Source organism: Nycticebus coucang, chromosome Y (assembly GCF_027406575.1).
Source record: "Nycticebus coucang isolate mNycCou1 chromosome Y, mNycCou1.pri, whole genome shotgun sequence".
NCBI classification, from domain to species: Eukaryota; Metazoa; Chordata; class Mammalia; order Primates; family Lorisidae; genus Nycticebus; species Nycticebus coucang.
This window is the reverse complement of record NC_069805.1, coordinates 24,242,594-24,264,062: the sequence shown is the minus strand read 5'-3', so window position 1 is coordinate 24,264,062 and position 21,469 is coordinate 24,242,594. Positions and strand designations below refer to the sequence as shown.

Here is a 21,469-nt window from a genome sequence, read left to right as displayed (position 1 = left end):
GTCACTGATAGCCCTGTTGTTGGCTGACCCAGTTGCCTGTAGTGAATCAGTACTCCAGGAATTTGCACCTGCCTGAATCACAAGGAAGTCTCCCAGGCCGCTGCGCTCTGCCTCTCTCCAGCAGGAGGAGGTGAAGCCTGACAAACTCGGGTGCTTGATGAAGGTTGGGGGGTTTTCACTCAGGTCATTCTTGCCCCTGATTAATGTTACTGACAGAAAAGAACAGAACAACTTTGCCGTTCCCCTGCAGAAGAGAAGCTGAATTGAGTTCCAAATCAGCTTGTCTTTGCTCTTGTATTGTCTATAGGCTGACGATCCCCTGAGGGCCAGGTGCGTCTTAGGTTCAGTAAAGCGGACCTCTGGGTCAGCCCCGCCCTGGGAATTTCCCCGGTTTGCAAGTTGGAGTTGCCTGAGGCAAATCCCATACTCAGAGTTTCTGGTTGCTCAGGGAGACAGGGGATGTGGCTTCAGAATATTCGGTAGTGAGCCTTATTGCTAGCAAAAGAGGGCTGCTGGAGGGCGGAACAAGATGGCAGCCGAGTAACAGCTTCCTTGCATCTGGGCACCGTGAGTCTGGGGAGATAGGACTCCAGGCATCTCTGGCTGGTGGGATCTGCCTATCATCACCCCTGAGAGGATACAGGGAGTCAGCGAGAGACTTCTGGACCCCAAGAGGAGGACTAAAACAGTGGAAAACCGGCAAGTGGTCACGTGTGTTCAATCCATCTAAACCTGCCCGCAACTGTAAGTTCAGTAGCAGTGAGACTGCAAACCAGAAAGGCCTTACCTGTGAACTGTTTTGGTGTCTTTGGACTTGGCACTCAGCTGAACTGCCTTGGGGAGAGCCTGAGCGGGAGTGCGGAGAACTTTGGCCTTTGTCTAGAGCCCCAGTTTGAGCCGCTGAGCCAGACGCTGAGCCAGAGCTAATAGTGTTTGGCTCTGGGTCACAGGCAGACATTGTGAGCGATCTGCCCCGGCAAGCTACGCCCTCATAGTCACAGAGCTGGAATTGGGTGGGAGCTGGTAACCCAGCGACCAAGTAGCCTAAGGCGGGGTCTGAGCCGCCTTGCAGCCCTAACCCTTGGGGGCAGAGGGAGACCAGTTTTGACACACAGGGTAAGTGGATAGCCACTTCAGCACTGATTCCAGCGACAAGCACTACCCTGAGAAAGCTTCTGCTCAGTAAGTGAACAAGTTGAAAGTGTCTTTTAAGTGGGCTGAAGAGAGATTTAGGGTGTCTACCTGCTGGGGTTTGAGAAACTAACAGCCTCCAGTCGTATAAGAACTGTGATTAACATCTCATAAACCAGAAGACCACGTGTTGCCCAGACAATATTCAATAACATATACATACTGCTTTGTTTTTGGTTGTGGGTTTTTTTTTTTGGTTTGGTTTTTTTTTTTGTTTGATTATTTTGATGTTGTGGATTGTTGTTTTGTTTTTTAAGTTCAACCTTTTCCATACAGATTCTTTTTCTTTCTCAATTTTTCTAGCTTAATTATAATTTCCCATTGCTGCCTATTTCAAAAATTAGAACTTCATTTTTGTTAGTGTCTCTACCACTATTATTCGGTTTTTCCAGCCAATTTTATCCCGTAAAGTTTTCTGTTTGCTTGTTTTGGTTTGATTTATAGCATTTTTGTCTTTCCTCTCTACTTGGTGGAGGTGGGGTACTGTGTCTGATCAGGTTAGCAAAGAGCTGCTGACCTCAAGGGAACCACCCAACTGGGCAACCCCAGAAGGTGTTTTTTTTTTAAGGTTGTATCAAAGTACCCTACTGTACACCTATATTGCTCTGTCTCTCTCTTTCTGTGCCTCTCTTCTTTTTGTCAATATTCCTTTTACCCACCCACTCTCCTTTCTCTATTTCTCTTTGTTTTTCCTTAACACTTGGTCCTCCTTTCTTTCATACCTTTTTTGCTCTTCAACCTTCTCACCCTTCTGGTCCTGTAACCCTTAGTGCACAGGCACGAGAACTTAGAGAGCAAGAGGAAGTGAAAGGAAAATTAGGGCAAGGAAACAGATAAAAGAAAACACCCATGAGGAAGAATCAGCAGAAAACTCCAGGCAACATGAAGAACCAGTCCAGAACAACCCTGCCAAGGGACCATGAGGTAGCTACTGCAGAGGATTCCACCTATACAGAAATGTTAGGAATGACAGAAAGGGAAATTAGAATACACATGTTGAAAACAATGAAAGAAATGATGGAAGCAATGAAGGAAACTGATAATAAAGTGGAAAATAACCAAAAGGAAATCCAAAGACAGAATCAAATCAGAGATGAACGATATGAAGAATATAAAAAGGATATAGCAGAGCTAAAGGAACTGAAACAGTCAATCAGGGAACTTAAAGATGCAATGGAAACTATCAGCAACAGGTTAGACCATGCAGAAGAAAGAATTTCAGAGGTAGAAGACAAAGTTCTTAAGATAACTCATACAGTAAAAGAGGCAGAAAAGAAGAGAGAGAAAGCAGAACGTTCACTGTCAGAATTATGGGACTTTATGAAGCGTTCCAACATACGAGTTATAGGAGTTCCAGAAAGGGAAGAAGAATGCCCCAGAGGAATGGAAGCCATACTAGAGAATATTATAAAAGAAAATTTCCCAAACATCACCAAAGAGTCTGACACACTGCTTTCAGAGGGATATCGGACCCCGGGTCGCCTCAACTCTAACCAAGCTTCTCCAAGACACATTGTGATGAACCTGTCCAAAGTCAAGACAAAAGAAAAGATTCTGCAAGATGCCAGGAGTAAGCGCCAGTTGACCTACAGGGGCAAATCCATCAGATTGACCACAGACTTCTCTAATGAAACTTTCCAAGCAAGAAGACAATGGTCATCTACCTTTAATCTACTTAAACAGAACAATTTTCAGCCCAGAATTCTGTACCCTGCTAAGCTAAGCTTCAGAATTGACGGAGAAATCAAATCATTTACGGATATACAAACATTGAGGAAATTCGCCACAACAAGACCAGCTCTACAGGAAATACTTCAACCTGTTCTGCACACTGACCACCACAATGGATCAGCAGCAAAGTAAGAACTCAGAAATCAAAGGACAAAACCTAACCTCCACACTGATGCAAAAGATAAAACTAAGCAATGGACTCTCACCAAATAAGATGAATAGAATACTACCACACTTATCAATTATCTAAATAAATGTTAATGGCTTGAATTCCCCACTGAAGAGACATAGATTGGCTGACTGGATTAAAAAACACAAGCCATCCATTTGCTGTCTGCAAGAAACACATCTGGCCTCAAAAGACAAATTAAAGCTCCGAGTCAAGGGTTGGAAGACAATTTTTCAGGCAAATGGAATTCAGAAGAAAAGAGGAGTTGCAATCTTATTTTCAGATACATGTGGATTTAAAGCAACTAAAGTCAAAAAAGACAAAGATGGTCACTTTATATTGGTCAAGGGAAAACTACAACAAGAAGACATTTCAATTCTAAATGTTTATGCACCCAATTTAAATGCTCTCAGATTCTTGAAGCAGACCTTACTCAGTCTGAGCAATATGATATCTGATAATACCATCATAACAGGGGACTTTAACACACCTCTTACAGAGCTGGACAGATCCTCTAAACAGAAATTAAACAAAGATGTCAGAGATTTAAATGAGACCCTAGAACAACTATGCTTGATAGATGCATATAGAACACTCCACCCCAAAGATATAGAAAATACATTCTTCTCATCACCCCATGGAACATTTTCCAAAATTGATCATATCCTGGGACACAAAACAAATATCAACAGAATCAAAAGAATTGAAATTTTACCTTTTATCCTTTCAGACCATAAGGCACTAAAGGTGGAACTCAACTCTAACAAAAATGCTCAAGCCCACCCAAAGGCATGGAAATTAAATAATCTTCTGTTGAATAACAGATGGGTGAAGGAAGAAATAAAACAGGAAATAATTAACTTCCTTGAGCATAACAACAATGAAGACACAAGCTACCAAAACCTGTGGGATACTGCAAAAGCAGTTTTGAGAGGAAAATTCATCGCTTTAGATGCCTACATTCGAAAAACAGAAAGAGAGCACATCAACAATCTCACAAGAGATCTTATGGAATTGGAAAAAGAAGAACAATCTAAGCCTAAACTCAATAGAAGAAAAGAAATCTCCAAAATCAAATCAGAGATCAATGAAATTGAAAACAAAAGAATCATTCAGAAAATTAATGAAACAAGGAGTTGGTTTTTTGAAAAAATAAATAAAATAGATAAACCATTAGCCAGACTAACTAGAAATAGAAAAGTAAAATCTCTAATAACCTCAATCAGAAACGATAAAGGGGAAATAACAACTGATCCCACACAGATACAAGAGATCATCTCTAAATACTACCAGAAACTCTATGCCCAGAAATTTGACAATGTGAAGGAAATGGATCAATATTTGGAATCACACCCTCTCCCTAGACTTAGCCAGGAAGAAATAGACCTCCTGAACAGACCAATTTCAAGCACTGAGATCAAAGAAACAATAAAAAAGCTTCCAACTAAAAAATGCCCTGGTCCAGATGGCTTCACTCCAGAATTCTATCAAACCTTCAAGGAAGAGCTTATTCTTGTACTGCAGAAATTATTCCAAAAAACTGAGGAAGAAGGAATCTTCCCCAACACATTCTATGAAGCAAACATCACCCTGATACCAAAACCAGCAAAAGACCCAAACAAAAAGGAGAATTTCAGACCAATCTCACTCATGAACATAGACGCAAAAATTCTCAACAAAATCCTAGCCAATAGATTACAGCTTATCATCAAAAAAGTCATTCCTCATGATCAAGTAGGCTTCATCCCAGGGATGCAAGGCTGGTTTAACATACGCAAGTCTATAAACATTATCCACCATATTAACAGAGGCAAAAATAAAGATCACATGATCCTCTCAATAGATGCAGAAAAAGCATTTGATAAAATCCAGCAATCCTTTTCTAATTAGAACACTGAAGAGTATAGGCATAGGTGGCACATTTCTAAAACTGATTGAAGCTATCTATGGCAAACCCACAGCCAATATTTTACTGAATGGAGTAAAACTGAAAGCTTTTCCTCTTAGAACTGGAACCAGACAAGGTTGTCCTCTGTCACCTTTACTATTCAACGTAGTGCTGGAAGTTCTAGCCAATAAAATTAGGCAAGACAAGGAAATCAAGGGAATCCAAATGGGAACAGAGGAGGTCAAACTCTCCCTCTTTGCTGACGACATGATCTTATACTTAGAGAACCCCAAAGACTCAACCACAAGACTCCTAGAAGTCATCAAAAAATACAGTAATGTTTCAGGATATAAAATCAATGTCCACAAGTCAGTAGCCTTTGTATACACCAATAACAGTCAAGATGAGAAGCTAATTAAGGACACAACTCCCTTCACCATAGTTTCAAAGAAAATGAAATACCTAGGAATATACCTAACGAAGGAGGTGAAGGACCTCTATAAAGAAAACTATGAAATCCTCAGAAAGGAAATAGCAGAGGATGTTAACAAATGGAAGAACATACCATGCTCATGGATGGGAAGAATCAACATTGTTAAAATGTCTATACTTCCCATTGCAATCTACCTATTCAATGCCATTCCTATCAAAGTACCTACATCGTACTTTCAAGATTTGGAAAAAATGATTCTGCGTTTTGTATGGAACCAGAAAAAACCCTGTATAGCTAAGGCAGTTCTTAGTAACAAAAATAAAGCTGGGGGCGTCAGCATACCAGATTTTAGTCTGTACTACAAAGCCATAGTGGTCAAGACAGCATGGTACTGGCACAAAAACAGAGACATAGACACTTGGAATCGAATTGAACACCAAGATATGAAACTAACATCTTACAACCACCTAATCTTTGATAAACCAAACAAGAACTTACCTTGGGGGAAAGACTCCCTATTCAATAAATGGTGTTGGGAGAACTGGATGTCTACATGTAAAAGACTGAAACTGGACCCACACCTTTCCCCACTCACAAAAATTGATTCAAGATGGATAAAGGACTTAAATTTAAGGCATGAAACAATAAAAATCCTCAAAGAAAGCATAGGAAAAACACTGGAAGATATTGGCCTGGGGGAAGACTTCTTGAAGAAGACTGCCATGGCAATTGCAACAACATCAAAAATAAACAAATGGGACTTCATTAAACTGAAAAGCTTCTGTACAGCTAAGGACACAATAACCAAAGCAAAGAGACAACCTACACAATGGGAAAGGATATTTGCATATTTTCAATCAGACAAAAGCTTGATAACCAGGATCTATAGAGAACTCAAATTAATCCACATGAAAAAAGCCAACAATCCCTTATATCAATGGGCAAGAGACGTGAATAGAACTTTCTCTAAAGACGACAGACGAATGGCTAACAAACATATGAAAAAATGTTCATCATCTCTATATATTAGAGAAATGCAAATCAAAACAACCCTGAGATATCATCTAACCCCAGTGAGAATGGCCCACATCACAAAATCTCAAAACTGCAGATGCTGGCGTGGATGTGGAGAGAAGGGAACACTTTTACACTGCTGGTGGGACTGCAAACTAGTACAACCTTTCTGGAAGGAAGTATGGAGAAACCTCAAAGCACTCAACCTAGACCTCCCATTCGATCCTGCAATCTCATTACTGGGCATCTACCCAGAAGGAAAAAAATCCTTTTATCATAAGGACACTTGTACTAGACTGTTTATGGCAGCTCAATTTACCATTGCCAAAATGTGGAAACAGCCTAAATGCCCACCAACCCAGGAATGGATTAACAAGCTGTGGTATATGTATACCATGGAATACTATTCAGCTATTAAAAAAAATGGAGACTTTACATCCTTCGTATTAACCTGGATGGACGTGGAAGACATTATTCTTAGTAAAGCATCACAAAAATGGAGAAGCATGAATCCTATGTACTCAATCTTGATATGATGACAATTAATGACAATTAAGTTTATGGGGGGGAAGCAGAAAGAGGGATGGAGGGAGGAGGGTGGGGCCTTAGTGTGTGTCACACTTTATGGGAGCAAGACATGATTGCAAGAGGGACTTTACCTAACAATTGCAATCAGTGTAACTGGCTTATTGTACCCTCAATGAATCCCCAACAATAAAAAAAAAAAAAAAAAGAAGAGGAGGATCAGGGAAATAAGCCCAATAGGGTTCCCCTCCCACCAGGCCAACCTGCAATGTTAGCAGTGTTAACATAGCCACAAAAAGGTGATCAGGCTTGAGCACTGTTCCCTGCCTCTGGAGTAGGTCCTCCACCTGAGAGGTCAGCTGCTTCACTTGTTCCCAGGTTGGTAGCAGGGCTAGCCAGGTTCTCTGAGATAGTCTGGAGGGTCCCTTTGTTGCATGATCTCAGTGACAGGGACCGGGATCCTCGAGCTTCATTTTCTAGAGAGAGGGAATCAGGTGATTGTGGTCACTGCAAGGGAATCTCTGCTGCCTTGATGAGCCTCTCTAGAAGCCAGAAGGGTCCATCAGAGGTCTCTGAATAAACACAAACATGCCCTCGTCCCCAAATGAGCACCAGGTCTGAGCCAAACAACTTTCCTGTGAGGGTGTCCTTCCACTTAACCAAGGGGAAGGAGCCAGGACAGGGATGCCAAAAGCGATCTGCAGCCAACTGGCCTTCGTGATCTAATGAAAGAATATTAAGGACAAAAATGGCATGAGAAAGATAATTCTGAGGTGTCAGGGGATATAACTCTCCCTTCTTTATTTTCTCCAATTGGATCTTTAGGCGTGCATGAGCCCATTCCACAATTCCTTGACCCCAAGGATTGTAAAGAATGCCAAAAGAATTGTGGGTAGAAAACTGTGCCATAAAAGAAGCAAGGGCTTTGGATATATAGGCAAGGGTGTTGTCTGTTTTGATAACTTTGGGAACTCCAAGAACAGTAAAACAGTGAAAAAGGTGGTCTTTAACATCCTTAATAGCTTCTCCAGAAGGGGCATAAACCATAAAAAAAAAAAAACACAGAATAAGTATCCACACAAATATGCACATAAGCAAGTTTACCAAAATGAGAAAAATGTGTGGCATCCATTTGCCACAACTGCCCAGGCACAAGGCCTTGAGCATTAACCCCATAATGGGGTGCTGGAACATGAGGTAAGCAATAATAACATTACTTCACAATCTGTCAGGATGCTTCTCACTAAACATCAAACTGCATGCATTTTGCTGATGAACTGCATGAGAAGCTTGGGCCTTATCATTCATAAACAACATAACCAAGACCACAAGACAGAGAGAATCAGCTAGGGCATTGCCTTCAGCTAAAGACCCAGGCAAAGCAGTATGACCATGCAGGTGACCAACATAATAGGGAACAGACCAGGCATGTAAAGTCTGCTGAACCTGTAACAAAGGTGCTTGAAGACCTGAATCCACTGAAGGGCCAATTGTGGCTTTCTCCAAAACTTGAAAACAGAGAAAAACCCAATCGCTGTCAGTATAAAGATTTAAAGAACACAAAGATTTTTGAAAGGCTAAGTGTCCTGCAATTTGGGGGCAGAAGAAAGAGAAGTATGACATTTAAAAGTTTGACTATTTAAAACAATGCAGCATAGCCAGAAGAGGAACCATAAGTAAAGGCAAAATCTGCATGTGGAAGTGGGTCAGCAGAATGCAGGCAAGGAAAAATCAAAAGGTGCTGATGTAAAAATGAAAATAACTCAGATCCAGGGTAATGATAAGTAATCTGACCTGTAAAACTGGCAAAAGCAAGTTGCCAGGCAATATTAAACTGCCATAATTGACTCACTTGTGCTGTGGTGTAAGGAACTATAATAAAATGACGGTCAATCCCACACAGTTGTCACGCATGTGTGTGGGCAGCTGTGATGAGTTGAGCTACTAATTCAAAATAAGGGAATAGTGTATGGCCTCAAGAAGATGGCAAATGCAGCCATTCAATAGGGACTTTCTGCCTAAAGACACCAGTTTGAAATGAAAAAGTATCTAAAACTATAAATGTTAAAGGAGAAGCATAATCTATTTGAGTAACCTGAGTCTGTTTTAGGGCCTGTTCCACCAATGTTAGGGCAGCATGTTCTGAAAAGGTGAGAGAACAGTGAGAAGTGGGAGAGGGGTCCCCCTGCAAAATGTCAAATAAAGGAAGTAATTCATGGGTTGTAATATGGAGTGATGGGTGCAGCCAGTTAATGTCACATAAAAGTTTCTGAAAATCATTCAAAATCTGAATGGGAGGTATCCAACACAAGACATTGAGGCTGCACTGTACTTTGGAAAACTTACATGCCCAAGTAATCCAAGGGATCAGTCAGTTGAATTTTTTCAGGGGCTACAACCAAATTGTGCTGAGTGAAATGACGAGTTAAATGACTCAGCAGTTTATCTAAAACGTCTTGGAAAGGATGAGACAAAAGAATGTCATCCATGTAGTAAATAGGGTAAACCTGTGGATACTGCTGCTACAGAGGGAAAAGAATTTGAGCTACACATTTCTGGAAAAGAGTAGGACTGTGAGCTATTTCCTGAGGCAAAACATGCCACTGAAAATGACGCATAGGTTGTTGAAAATTAACGAATGGGAGGCAAAAAGCAAAACGCTGGCAATCCTGGGGCACAAGAGGAATAGTAAAAAAACAATCCTTAAGATCCATTACATAAGCAGGCCAAGAATTAAGGACAGCAACAGAGTATGGTAATCCAGGCTGCAAAGCACCCATAATCTCCATAGTACCGTTAACTGCATGGAGATCCTGTAGCAGCCTCCATTTTAATGATTTTTTCTTTAATAACAAAAATTGGAGTATTCCAAGGGCTATTAGAGGGCTCAATATGACCAAGGTCTAACTGCTCTTATACCAAAGTCTTGGCTGCCTGAAGCTTTTCTTGAGTCAAAGGCCACTGATCTACCCAGACTAGGTTAGATGTTTTCCATATAATAGGATCCACAGTCAGGTGAGCAGCAGCAATCAGAATAAAGCTCAAAACCAAGGCCCTGGCATGGGGCCAGGGTTGTGGTTGCAAAGGCTGGGTTGTTCCCTGAGCATGTTCACCCAACCCTGATAGGGGATTAAAATCTTGTTTAAGCATCAAATTAGATACAGTTTCATTTGGGTTAACAAGCACCACTCCTAATTCTTGAGAACATCTCTCCCCCATAAATTGCATGGAAGGTGTTCCAGCACAAAAGGTTGTAAAGTACCAGCATTACCTTTGGGGTCAGTCTAAGTAACAAAGGCAGAACTTTGAAGGGAATTTTGACTCATACCTATTCCCTGCAACTGAGTGATGGACAGGGTCAAAGACCAGACTGAAGGCCAATGTTGCTTTGACATGACTGAAATATCTAACCCAGCATTAAGGATACCCAGGAAAGAATGGCCTTGAATAGTAAGCATGAGTTGAGGGTGTTCCTGAGAAATAGCTTTGACCCAATTGGCATCGGAGGACCCAAAGCCCTCAGATCCTCTGCTCCCTCCCTTCTGAACCTCTCCACATTTTTGAAAAGACACAAAAATAAGCTGAGCAATGTGTTCTCCTAAAATAAAAGACACAATACCACGAGGGGCTGTGGCCATATCTTGGACTTCTCCTTCATAATCAGAGTCAATGACTCCAGGGAGAACTTAGAGCCCTCTCATGGCAGAGCCGCTTTGCCCAAGCAGAAGTCCCACAGTGTCCTCAGGGAGGGGACCAAAAATGTCTGTGGGAATCCTCTGAGGTCCTACCTCTGGGGTTAATATGTAGTGGGTGGTGGAACTGAGGTCCAGTCCTGCGGAACCAGGACTTGCTCTAAAAAGGAATTCAATGCCCTTCCACGGAGTGGGGACTTTGAAGATGGGACTGTCTCTCCCTGGTTGTGGGTAACTGCCCTGATTGTTTGATGGGCCTGGGGCAAGACCCAGACTCAGTTTCCCAAAGTTGGCTTAAGAGGCCTGCCCTGAGAATCAGTTTTTGATCTACATTCATTAGCCCAATGAAAGCCTTGCTGACATTTGGTGAATAAAAATATGGGTTGCATGCACACAGGCGCTGAAGTTCGCTGAGTGTGTTGTGGACAGTGCTTACTAAAATGACAAGACTTTCCAAAATTGAAACAATTGTCATTTCTTTGGGGCCCAGAGAGATGAGAGGATTTACCCCATTGGTTATTTCCTTGCATTTGCTGATACACCACTCCAATGGGTACCCCTTTCATCCTAGCCACAAAGGTGGCCCCTTGAGTGTAAGAAGATCCAACATCTGCACAGGGGTGAATATAATCTTCCAAGGAACCTCATTTCTTGTAGGGGTGGATCACAGCTTGACAGGCAGAATTAGCATCCTCAAAGGCTAATTGGGAGACAATTGAAGTCCCAGTCTCAAGGTCAGCAATTACATGTCCCACAGCTTGCAGCAGCTGGGCAACAAAATCTTGATAATTTTCATCAGGGCCCTGGCAAATTTTACTCAGCTCCTTTGTTCAGAGCTGTAAGGGGTAGCCTCCTCCAGGATGTGAGTGCCATAGTAGCAACCTCCTGGTATACAAGGAGGTGAATTAACTTGGGTTGCAGTATCAGAATAATTTCCCATTCATGTGAGCATTATCATAAGACACTCCATTGTTAGCTTGGCAGTTGCACCAAACCATTTCATCAGCTTTGTCCATGTATTTTGCCTTCCATAATAGATATCCCCCACCCCGCCCCCCCAGAAAGACACACCTTGGCAATAGTATTCCAATCATTAGGTGGCGAGGTGTCATCCCCCAAGGTATTTATCATAGCCATGGTAAAAGGGGCAGTAACTCTGTATTGAGAGACTGCTGCCTTTATATCCTTCAAAGTCTTAAAGAGAATGCGTTTATGGTATTTCTGATTAGAAGCTGGATCCACACGAACAGGAAAGGCTTGGAATCCTAACATGTCCTCGCCAGCTTTCCGGGCCAATCACAAAGCTTGCTGCAATGGAATAGCAGATGGGGAAGAGGCCCGTGGAGTCCCCAAGCATGCGGCAACAAAGAAGTTGCTTGAGGGGAAGGAGCTGGAGCAGAGGGAAGGTATATCATGACAACTAGTTGATACAAAGGCCATTCGAGGACCTGAAATAAATGGCTGTACTTCAGTGAAGCTGGAAAAAATAATCTTCAACTATGTCTTCTTTGGACAAAGATAATTCCTGTCCTAAATCAAGGTCGCTCCTGTGTAGAGGACGCCAAGAGCCAGATGACCTCTAAGCAAGATGATTTGCGACTGGGAGAGCGGAGCCTCAAGCAATTCATCAACAGGTGTTCTTTGTGGAGAAAGAGCCTGAGCCCATGGCGATCCTTAAGCACATAATCATCTAACACTCCCCTCACCTGTCTTGTACTGTCTCAATAAAAGGAAGAGGTTGGTCAGGGATACTCTGCAATCAAGGTTAGCCCACCTCCTGCAAGTTTGTACTTTTAATCCCAATCATGCCTGGTTCCTTCCCGCGGAGATCAAGACCAGGTCCATAGGCACTGCAACATCTAGAAGGATTCAGCAGTATCCAGCAGGACACAACAGGGCACTGGGGACATGGATCGAAGGGGAAAGGGACACTGAGAATTAAGTGAAGCTTTTGGCACAGTCGGAGGAAGTCCAAAGGGAAACTCCGCTCAGGGCAGTGGGACCATTGGCCAATTTAGAATCTAGGGAACCTTGCTTACAATAAGTGAAGCCTTTGGTAAATAAGCAAAGACATTTAGAGAAAATAATAAAAACAGGTAACTTCCTGTTTGGGGAGTCGTGAGAATTGAAAACTGAGGAAGAAGGTGATGTTCGAGCAGAATTTGAAAGTGAGAAGAATAGTGAGGTTCAGTGGGAATCTTAACCTAATGAGAACTGGGAATCAAGAGCATATGATACAGACACAAATAAACAAGGAATTACCTCTGTGGTCATTATGGCTGCTCAGATCAAACAATTGGAAGACTGTGTAAATAGTCTCACAGTCAGAAATGCCAATTTAGAGCACGCAATATTTCCCTCAGTGCCTCCCTATGTAAATGAACTGCCTGTGACTTCTGTTATGGAGGCTGTGTTAGAAGGGCGTAAAACCGGCGACTTTAAGTGGGAAGACACTTTGCGGCTTTTTCCAGTTATGGTCACTGATATTCCTCCCAATCTAAAACACCCTCAAGGGGGCCAATGTTTTGATCACATATGATCACCTTTGCAGTTCTGAAAGATTTGAAACAGGCTGTAGCACAGTATGGTATGCAATCCCCGTTTTGTACAGGTCTGTTACAGGGGCTTGCACAAGAGTAGGGGCTTATTGCTTATGACTGGAACATGATAGCCAGAACTGTTCTTGAGTCTGGACAGTGTTTACAGTTCATAATCTGGTGGAAGGAGGAGGCTTACCTGATGAGTTAACAAAACCATCAGAGAGGAGTCCCTGTAACATCAGAACAGCTCACTGGGTCTGGTCAGTGGCTGGGGATTTCAAATCAACTTCAGTATGATGAAATAGCCATAGTCCAGACAAGGCGGTGTTGTCTTAGGGCCTAGGAAAAGGTTCAGGCTCCAGGAGAGATCTCTAAATCTTTTATTAAGATAATACAGTCAGGGAATAAATCTTATACTGACTTTGTCACCCAATTAAAAACTGCAGTCGATAAGGCCATTGCTCAACCGGAGGTCAAAGACATGCTATTCCAAATTTTAGCATTTGAGAATGCTAACTCTGAGTATCAAAAGGCCTTGTGACCTTTGAGAGCACAAAATGCCGCATTAGAGGAATATATATGGGCATGTGCTGATATAGGAACAGAATCCTACAAGGCTAATTTACTTGCTGCTGCTTTAAAAGAAGGGGTCAGTCCGTACCATCCTAGATATCATAATTATATAAAGTTGGGACATGGGAGAAAAAGAGTATTGGAAAGGGAATATCTATAGGAAAAACAATGACCAAAAGACCTATAGCAAATGGCAACCCCCTGGATTGTGTCCCAGGTGTAAGAAAGCACCCAATTGGGCGAGTGAGTGCCACTCTCAGTTCGATAAAAATGGAAAACCTTTACCACAGGAAAACTAGTAGGCAGGCCCAGCCCGCGACCCACAGGCAAAGAATACGGGTCTGAGAATCTACTCATTCACCAGCAACTTCACTCTGTTCAGTCTCTTTTACATGCCACCTCAGGAAGTGTTGCTTTTGACTTAATGGCATATGATAATGTCCTTTTGCTTCCCAGCATTGGAGCAAAAGAATTGAGAACAGGAGTGTGTGGTCCTCTTCCTCAGATACTATTGGATTATTGCTTGGGAAAAAATGAATTAGCATCTCAGGGAATGTTCATCCACACAGGTGTTATTGATGGTAATTACTTAGGGGAAATACAGATCATGATCTCAGCAAACCAACCAACTCAAATTTTGGCCAGACAAAAGATTGCTCAATTGCTACTCCTACCGCACATTAAGTTATAAACTACTGTGGAAAACATGCTGATGAGCCTGGTAACACAAGCCCTATTTTCTGGCAAACATCTGTCAATAAGCATAGGCCTCAATTGACTCTTGCTGTGAAGGGTAAAACCTTTACTAGCCTGTTAGACACAGGCGCTATAAATCAGTGGCCCAGGGAATAGCCAAAACAAGTTGTTGATATTACTTTTGTTGGCATCGGAACTCTAGATTCAATCTATCAGAGTATTTTGCCTTTGACCTGCTTAGGGCTGGATAAGCAGAATGCTAAAATCTGACTATATATAGCCAATATTGCTGTTAACCTAAGGGGTCATGATTTGCTCCAGCAATGGAACTCTGTGGTAACCATACCATCTCCTCATGTTAATTCCTTGCAAATGTCAAATTTACCATAGAGGCCACTGCCCCGCAATAGCTTTTAGGTTGTCCTGGAAGAGTAGTAATCCAGTGTGGGTGGAGCAGTGAGGGTTAGAACAACTGGATGCTTTAAAATTAGCAGCACAGGAACAACTGGAGCAAGGGCATATAGAGCCCTCTACCAGCGCTTGGAATGCTCCTGTTTTTGTGATAAGAAAGAAATCAGGCAATTGGAGAATGCTGACTGACCGCAAAATTAATGAAACTATTATATCCATGGACCCCTGCAGTTAGGCCTTCCTTTACCCTCTACGATACCTTCCAATTGGTATTTGCATGTTATTGACTTAAAGGATTGTTTTTCTTACCATATACCTGCATCCTGAAGATTGACCACATTTTGCCTTTTCTGTTACTGCCTATAATCAGCAGAAGCGAATTCCCAAGCATTACCAATGGAAGGTTGTGCCACAAGTTATGTTGAATAGTCCTACACTGTGTCAACAGTTTGTTGATCAACCATTACAGATTCTTAGAAGGAGATACTCTACAGCCTACATTATTCATTATATGGATGACATCTTTTTGGCACATCAGAGTTTGACGTTTTTACAGGAAATGTTTGAACAAATTGTATGTATATTAAAGTCTTTTGGTCTTCAAATTTTTTCAGAAAAGGTGCGAACTACAGCTCCTTATAATTATTTAGGATAAAAACTGACTCAAACTCAAATTCTTCCACAACTAGATTGGATTCCTTGTCAACTTTAAATAACTTTCAAAAGCTTTTAGGTCATATTAATTGGTTACATCCTATTTTAGGAATACCAACCTATGCTTTATCTAATCTTTTCAAAATTCTGGAAGGACCTTCCGACTTAAATAGTCCTCATTTACTCACTCTAGAAGCCAAAGAAGAACTGCAACTAATTGAAAAAGAGTTCACATCAAAAGAATTAGATAGAGTTGATATCAGATTTCTGATTCAGCTAATAATTATAGCCACTACTCACTCCCCAACCAGAGTTATTTATCAAGTGGATACTCTTTTAGAATAGTTTTTCCTTTCTAACAGAACTACATAAAAATTACAATACTTATATAAAATTTGTTAACTGATTGCTAAGGGTAGAAATAGAATTCACCAACTTAAAGGTTATGATCCTTATTCTATTATTGTTCCTTTCACAGAAAAGCAAATTCAACTCAATTTTCAATTATCCATATAGTGGCATATTACTTTTGCATCCTATACAGGCTCAATTACTAATGAATATCCTAACGACAAAAGATTTCAGTTTTTAAAGCTTACTTCTTGGATTCTCCCTTATGTTGTTAGAGACTCTCCAATTTTGGATGCTATTATCTTTAACACAGATGCCAGAAAGCACAGCAAAGTTGGATATACAGATGGTAATACTTTCAAAGTTGTTCAAAGTCCTTATACCTTTGTTCAAAAAAATGAAATATATGCTATTTTTATTTTACTTCAAGACTTTCCTTGTACAATAAATGTCACAGATTCTTAGTATGCCTGCATAGCTATTAGAAAGATAGAAACAGCAACCATCACTTCCACTGATGAGATTTCTTCTCTCTTTCAGTCTCTTCAGGCACTTAGAAGGCATTGTAGTCACTCTATCTACATAACTCATATCAGAGCATACACCATACTACCGGGTCCAATGACCTCACTGAATGCAAAAATAGATTGGACCCTTATTGGTACTGTTCAAAAAGCTTCTACTTTTCACTCTTACACACACGCTAATGTGAAAATGCTCTGTAAGTAATTTCAACTTACAAGAACTCAGTCTCAGCAGATTTTTTTCTAATTGTTCTTCTTCTTCAAGGATACACTTACCTCCTTTTTGAAAGGGAACCAACCCTGGAGGAGAAGCAGCAAATCAGATATGGCAGATGGATGTGACCATTGTCTCATCCTTTGGTAGACTGAAACATGTTCATCATTCTATAGATATTTTTTCTCATTTCTCTTAAGATACTGCTTTACCAGGAGAAAGGACTTACCATGTCATTCAACATTTGTTACAGTGCTTTAATATTATGAGTATCCCTAAATCTATTAAAACTGATAATGCACCTTCTTATTCTATTCACAAATTAAATACCTTCCTATCTTTTTGGAATATTCAATTATCTCATGGTATTCCTTACAATTCTCAAGGACAAGCCATTATTGAGCAATGTCATAAAACATTGAAAGATATGTTAGATAAACAGAGATGGGGAGAGTCTATCCTTCCCTTAGTCCTAAATACATGCTCACAAGAGCTCTTTTCACTCTCAATTTTCTGAATCTCAGCAATGACAGAAAGACAGCTGCAAAACGCCATTGGACATCTCTCATTCATTCACCATCCTCTCCAATACAACAACCTATTTTTTATAGAAAACCTGACATGTCAGAGTGGAAGCCTGGTTATGTACTGCTTGGGGTCAAGGTTTTTCCCATATTATTACAAAACACTAAGAGAAGCAGTGGTTACCAGCCCGCTGGATTAAGCCTTGACATGAGCAGAACAGCTTATCAGTGCTTTAACAAATTTGTTTTCACTAACTTTTCTTTTATTCACAGGATGCTGATTTTTTGAGCCTAGGTAATTTCATAATAGAGAAACTCTTGATTAATCTCCTCTGTGGGAACTCTAGCTGCCTCTCCCATATCACTGTCCATCATCAGCAAGAAGCAGTTAAGAGCGGTCAGTGTCCTGTTTCCCTAAGAGGCATGTGGAACTTCTATGCAGAGTGAGAAGATTGATACAGGATTTCATTATTTTGGGCTAAATAACAAGCCACAGGTAAGCTTAGTATGCATCTTCTAAACCTTTGAAGGCTATGACAACAAAGACCTCGAACAGCAGGCTTCAGGATAATGGTTATACTGGTATCAGCCAAGATAAAAGAATTTCACTTGTTGGGTTTATATCTGTTTCAATTGGGCACCTGATCTTTACTTAAAGTTATACTGCTCTTTGGAAAGGGTCTGTGTTCAGTACAGCCCTTTCCCCACTGAACCTAACTTTGGGTGGTGGTTAATACCTCCCATGGAAAGGTCATGGGCCTTTTGGGTCAGCCCATAGCACGTAGTTGGGTGGTGATTAGCACAAAGGGGACATGTTTTCCCCTATGCCTAGTTTGGCTAAAATAGTTTCCCTTATACTCCAATTAGTTCCATTGGTTAATTCTGTTATACTTACATGCCCTTTTGTTTCTTTTACTTAGCAGGAAGGAAAGCTCCTCGGTGAGATCGGCTGAAATAACCAATAACAGATTTTCTCCCTTGCCTATCCAGAAATGTCTTTAATACACGGGGGTGGGGTGGGGTGGCGAATGTAGAGGACGCCAAGATACACATGACTTCTGAGCAAGATGATTTGTGGCTGGGGGGCGGACCCTCAGGCAATTCATCCACAGATGTTCACTTGTGGAGAAAGAGCCTGAGCCCATGTTGATCCCTAGGCATGCAGTCATTGTCTAATACTCCCCTCACCTGTCTTGTACTGTCTCAATAAAAGGCTACTATGGAGGTTTCTCAGGGCTACCCTGCAATCAAGGTTAGCCCGCCTCCTGCAAGCTTGTACTTCTAATCTGGTCAGGCCTGGTTCCTTCCTGCTGCTATCAAGACCAGGGCCATAGGGGTTGCGACACACATTGGCCACTACAAAAATTTTTTTTAAATTGAGGTTTGATGGTTCATGCCTGTAGTTCTCAGCTATTCAGCAGGTTGTGAAAGGAGGGTCACTTGGTTGGAAGACGCAGTGAGATATGATCAGAGCACTGCACTTCAGTCTGAGCACTGGAACAAGACCCTGTCTCTAAAGCATTTACTAATAAATAATTCAGATTTTACAATCTTCATGTACTCTGTTTTTTTAAGGAGGCAGCCAGAGTTTTGAAAAGGGAGCAGGCAATGTCTGCTAGAATTAAACAGCCCTGTGCATGTTATTATAAATTTTCTCTTAGCAACATAAAAAATCATGTAAAATTGATTGTAATTTATTTAACTAAATATATCAAAAAGTATTATTTCAAAGTGTGATCAATATTACTAATAGTTTGTAGTACTGGATCTTTTAAAAGCATACTCCATTTTATTTATTTTTGAGACAGAATCTCACTCTGATACCCATGGTAGAGTACTATGGCATCGCAGCTCACAGCAACCTCAAACTCTTGGGCTCAAACTCCCAAGTAGCTGGGACTACAGGTGCCCACCACAACACCTGGTTATTTTTAGAGACTGAGTCTCACTCTTGCTCAGGCTGGTCTTGACCGCCTGACCTCAAGCAATTCACCTGCCTCGGCCTATGAGTGCCAGGATTATAGCTGTGCCCAGCCTGCATGCTCCATTTTACATTTCCAGTACATCCCAATTAAGACAGCATATTCAATGCATATGTCTGATTTCTCTGCTTTTATGTATATTTAGGTGGATGAGTAGGTCCATGGAACATCTACCTGTTTCCTCCTTGAAATTGCTTATTTATTGATTAGTATTTTCCTAATTTCACTGAGGGTTGCAAAATAGCAGTTTTCTAACTCTAGTATTCCCTCTGCATGTACTCGTTCTTATTCTCCAGTAAGACTTGCATTTTCTCCTGAGCTCTTCATTACATTTAAGACTAACCTAACAGGAAAAGTATAAAAACTTGATTCTTTCACTTAGTCACTTCCACAACAATGATGATGTGGCCCAGCAAACAAAAATAAAAACATATAGATAATACTTTTCCTTACATTATTTTTTGTGTATTTGATAGGATTCCATATACTGAAGTTATATCTGTTTTCCAGTTAAAATTGTCCCATCTTGAGTCAGTGAGGGACACTTCACTTGTCCTCCTGTGTCCTTGTGCCATGAGACCATATGTTTAGAGAAATTTCTGATTTTCTGGAACACACATGAGTGCTTCTCTTTGTCTTTTACATAATTTGCAAACAGTTGTTCTGTTTGGTATATTCTTTTTAACTTATAGTGATTCCTACCATGCAAAATATCCTGGTTTTATATTATGTCCTTTATCAATCTTTTCTTTCAGTAACACTTCTATATTCTTAAAAAGGCCAGATTTATTCTCACAGTTTATAGGAATATTTACCAATGTTTTCTTCTCCTATTTGCAGGTTTTAAATATTTTTCCATTCATATTCCTTCATTTATCCTTTATCTTATTCTAGCACATGACAAATTTATTTTCATCATTTCTTTTTTTTTTTTTTAGAGATGGAGTAGTCACTTTATCGCCCATAGTAGAGTGCCGTGGCGTCACACAACTCATAGCAACCTCCAGCTTTTTGGGCTTAGGCGATTCTCTTGCCTCAGCCTCCCAAGTAGCTGGGACTATAGGCGCCTGCCACAATGCCCTACTATTTTGTATTGCAGTTGTCATTGTTGTTTAGCTGGCCCAGGCCTGGTTCGAAGTCGTCAACCTTGGTGTATGTGGCTGGCGCCATAACCACTGTGCTACGGGAGCCAAGCCAGTACATTTACCTTTTTATAACTTGGAGAACTGAATCTGCAGAAATAGAAACTATGTGACTAGTGAAATGTTTGTAGAAACACAGGTTTTAATGAGAAAAAATAAGGTCCCCAAGTACATAGTCATTTGTTGCCACTTACCTGTTATGTGTGTGTGTGTGTGTGTGTGTGTGTGTGTGTGTGTGTGTGTGTGTGTTTGCTTTTGTGTTTTAAGAACTTGTGATCACTAGCTTTGGGAAGACAGCAGTAGCAATACCACAAAATCAAATTTCTTCTACTCAGTTTTGTAAGGGAAGACAGGGTGGGGCCAGATTTGGACGAGGCTCAGAAGAGTGTCGATCTGGGCAGGACTCAGGCATGGAGCAGGCCCAAGGCATCTCATCTCTATATTGCTAATTTGTTTTCAATTTTCTCTTTCTAGGCCTACAGAAGAGAAATTTTACACCTCAAGTTTGATTTTAATTTTTAAACATTATCCTCATCTATTTTGTAACATAAAAAAAGCAAGCAATTTAAGCCAAACACAGAGAGTTTTCTATGAAAATTATAAACTGAATACTAGATCTTAACAAGGTAAAAGCAATATAATAATTATAACAACTGTTCTGTTCATGAGTTGCCTTTGGTGATGACATCAGCACTCACAACATAATGGAAATGGTGCAAATGAAGCCCAAGTCCCCTGCACACCACCCTTCTTGGTACTGGACACAAGACACTAATGCAGACCAGGCGTGGTAGCTCACATCTATAATTCCAGCACTCTGGAAGGCCGAGGCGGGTGGACTGTTTTAGCTCATGAGTTCAAGACCAGCCTGAGCCAAGTGAGACCCCCGTCTCTAAAAATAGCCACGTTTTGTGGTGGACACCTCTAGTCCAGGAGGCTGAGGCAAGATGCCACAGCCTTCTACCGAGGATGACAAAGTAAGACTCTGTCTCAAAAAAAAAAAAAAAATGCAAGACACTAATGCAACCATTTATACATATTTTTCTAGACTGAAAGTTTCTGCACATTAAAGAACATAACTGCTTCATCTGATTTTCTCACAGATGAAATGAGAGCAATTGACCTATCTATCAATCTGCATCTCCAGACCTCTTCCTTGCTCTTCACCCAAGTATCAAGATATTGGAGCAACTCCCATCAGGGCACCAATCAAGG

At 41.0% G+C, this 21,469-nt stretch overlaps 1 long non-coding RNA gene across 1 annotated transcript in view; it reads left to right on the top strand.

Annotated features, from left to right (window-relative positions):
- LOC128579000 (uncharacterized) overlaps positions 1 to 18,770 on the top strand; it is a 38,560-nt gene extending 19,790 nt beyond the window's left edge. Inside the window, exons 3-4 of the long non-coding RNA XR_008378023.1 lie at positions 17,404 to 17,626; positions 18,051 to 18,770. This is a non-coding gene — a long non-coding RNA (uncharacterized LOC128579000). The remainder of the gene's footprint in view (positions 1 to 17,403; positions 17,627 to 18,050) is intronic.
- The last annotated feature ends 2,699 nt before the right edge of the window (positions 18,771 to 21,469 follow it).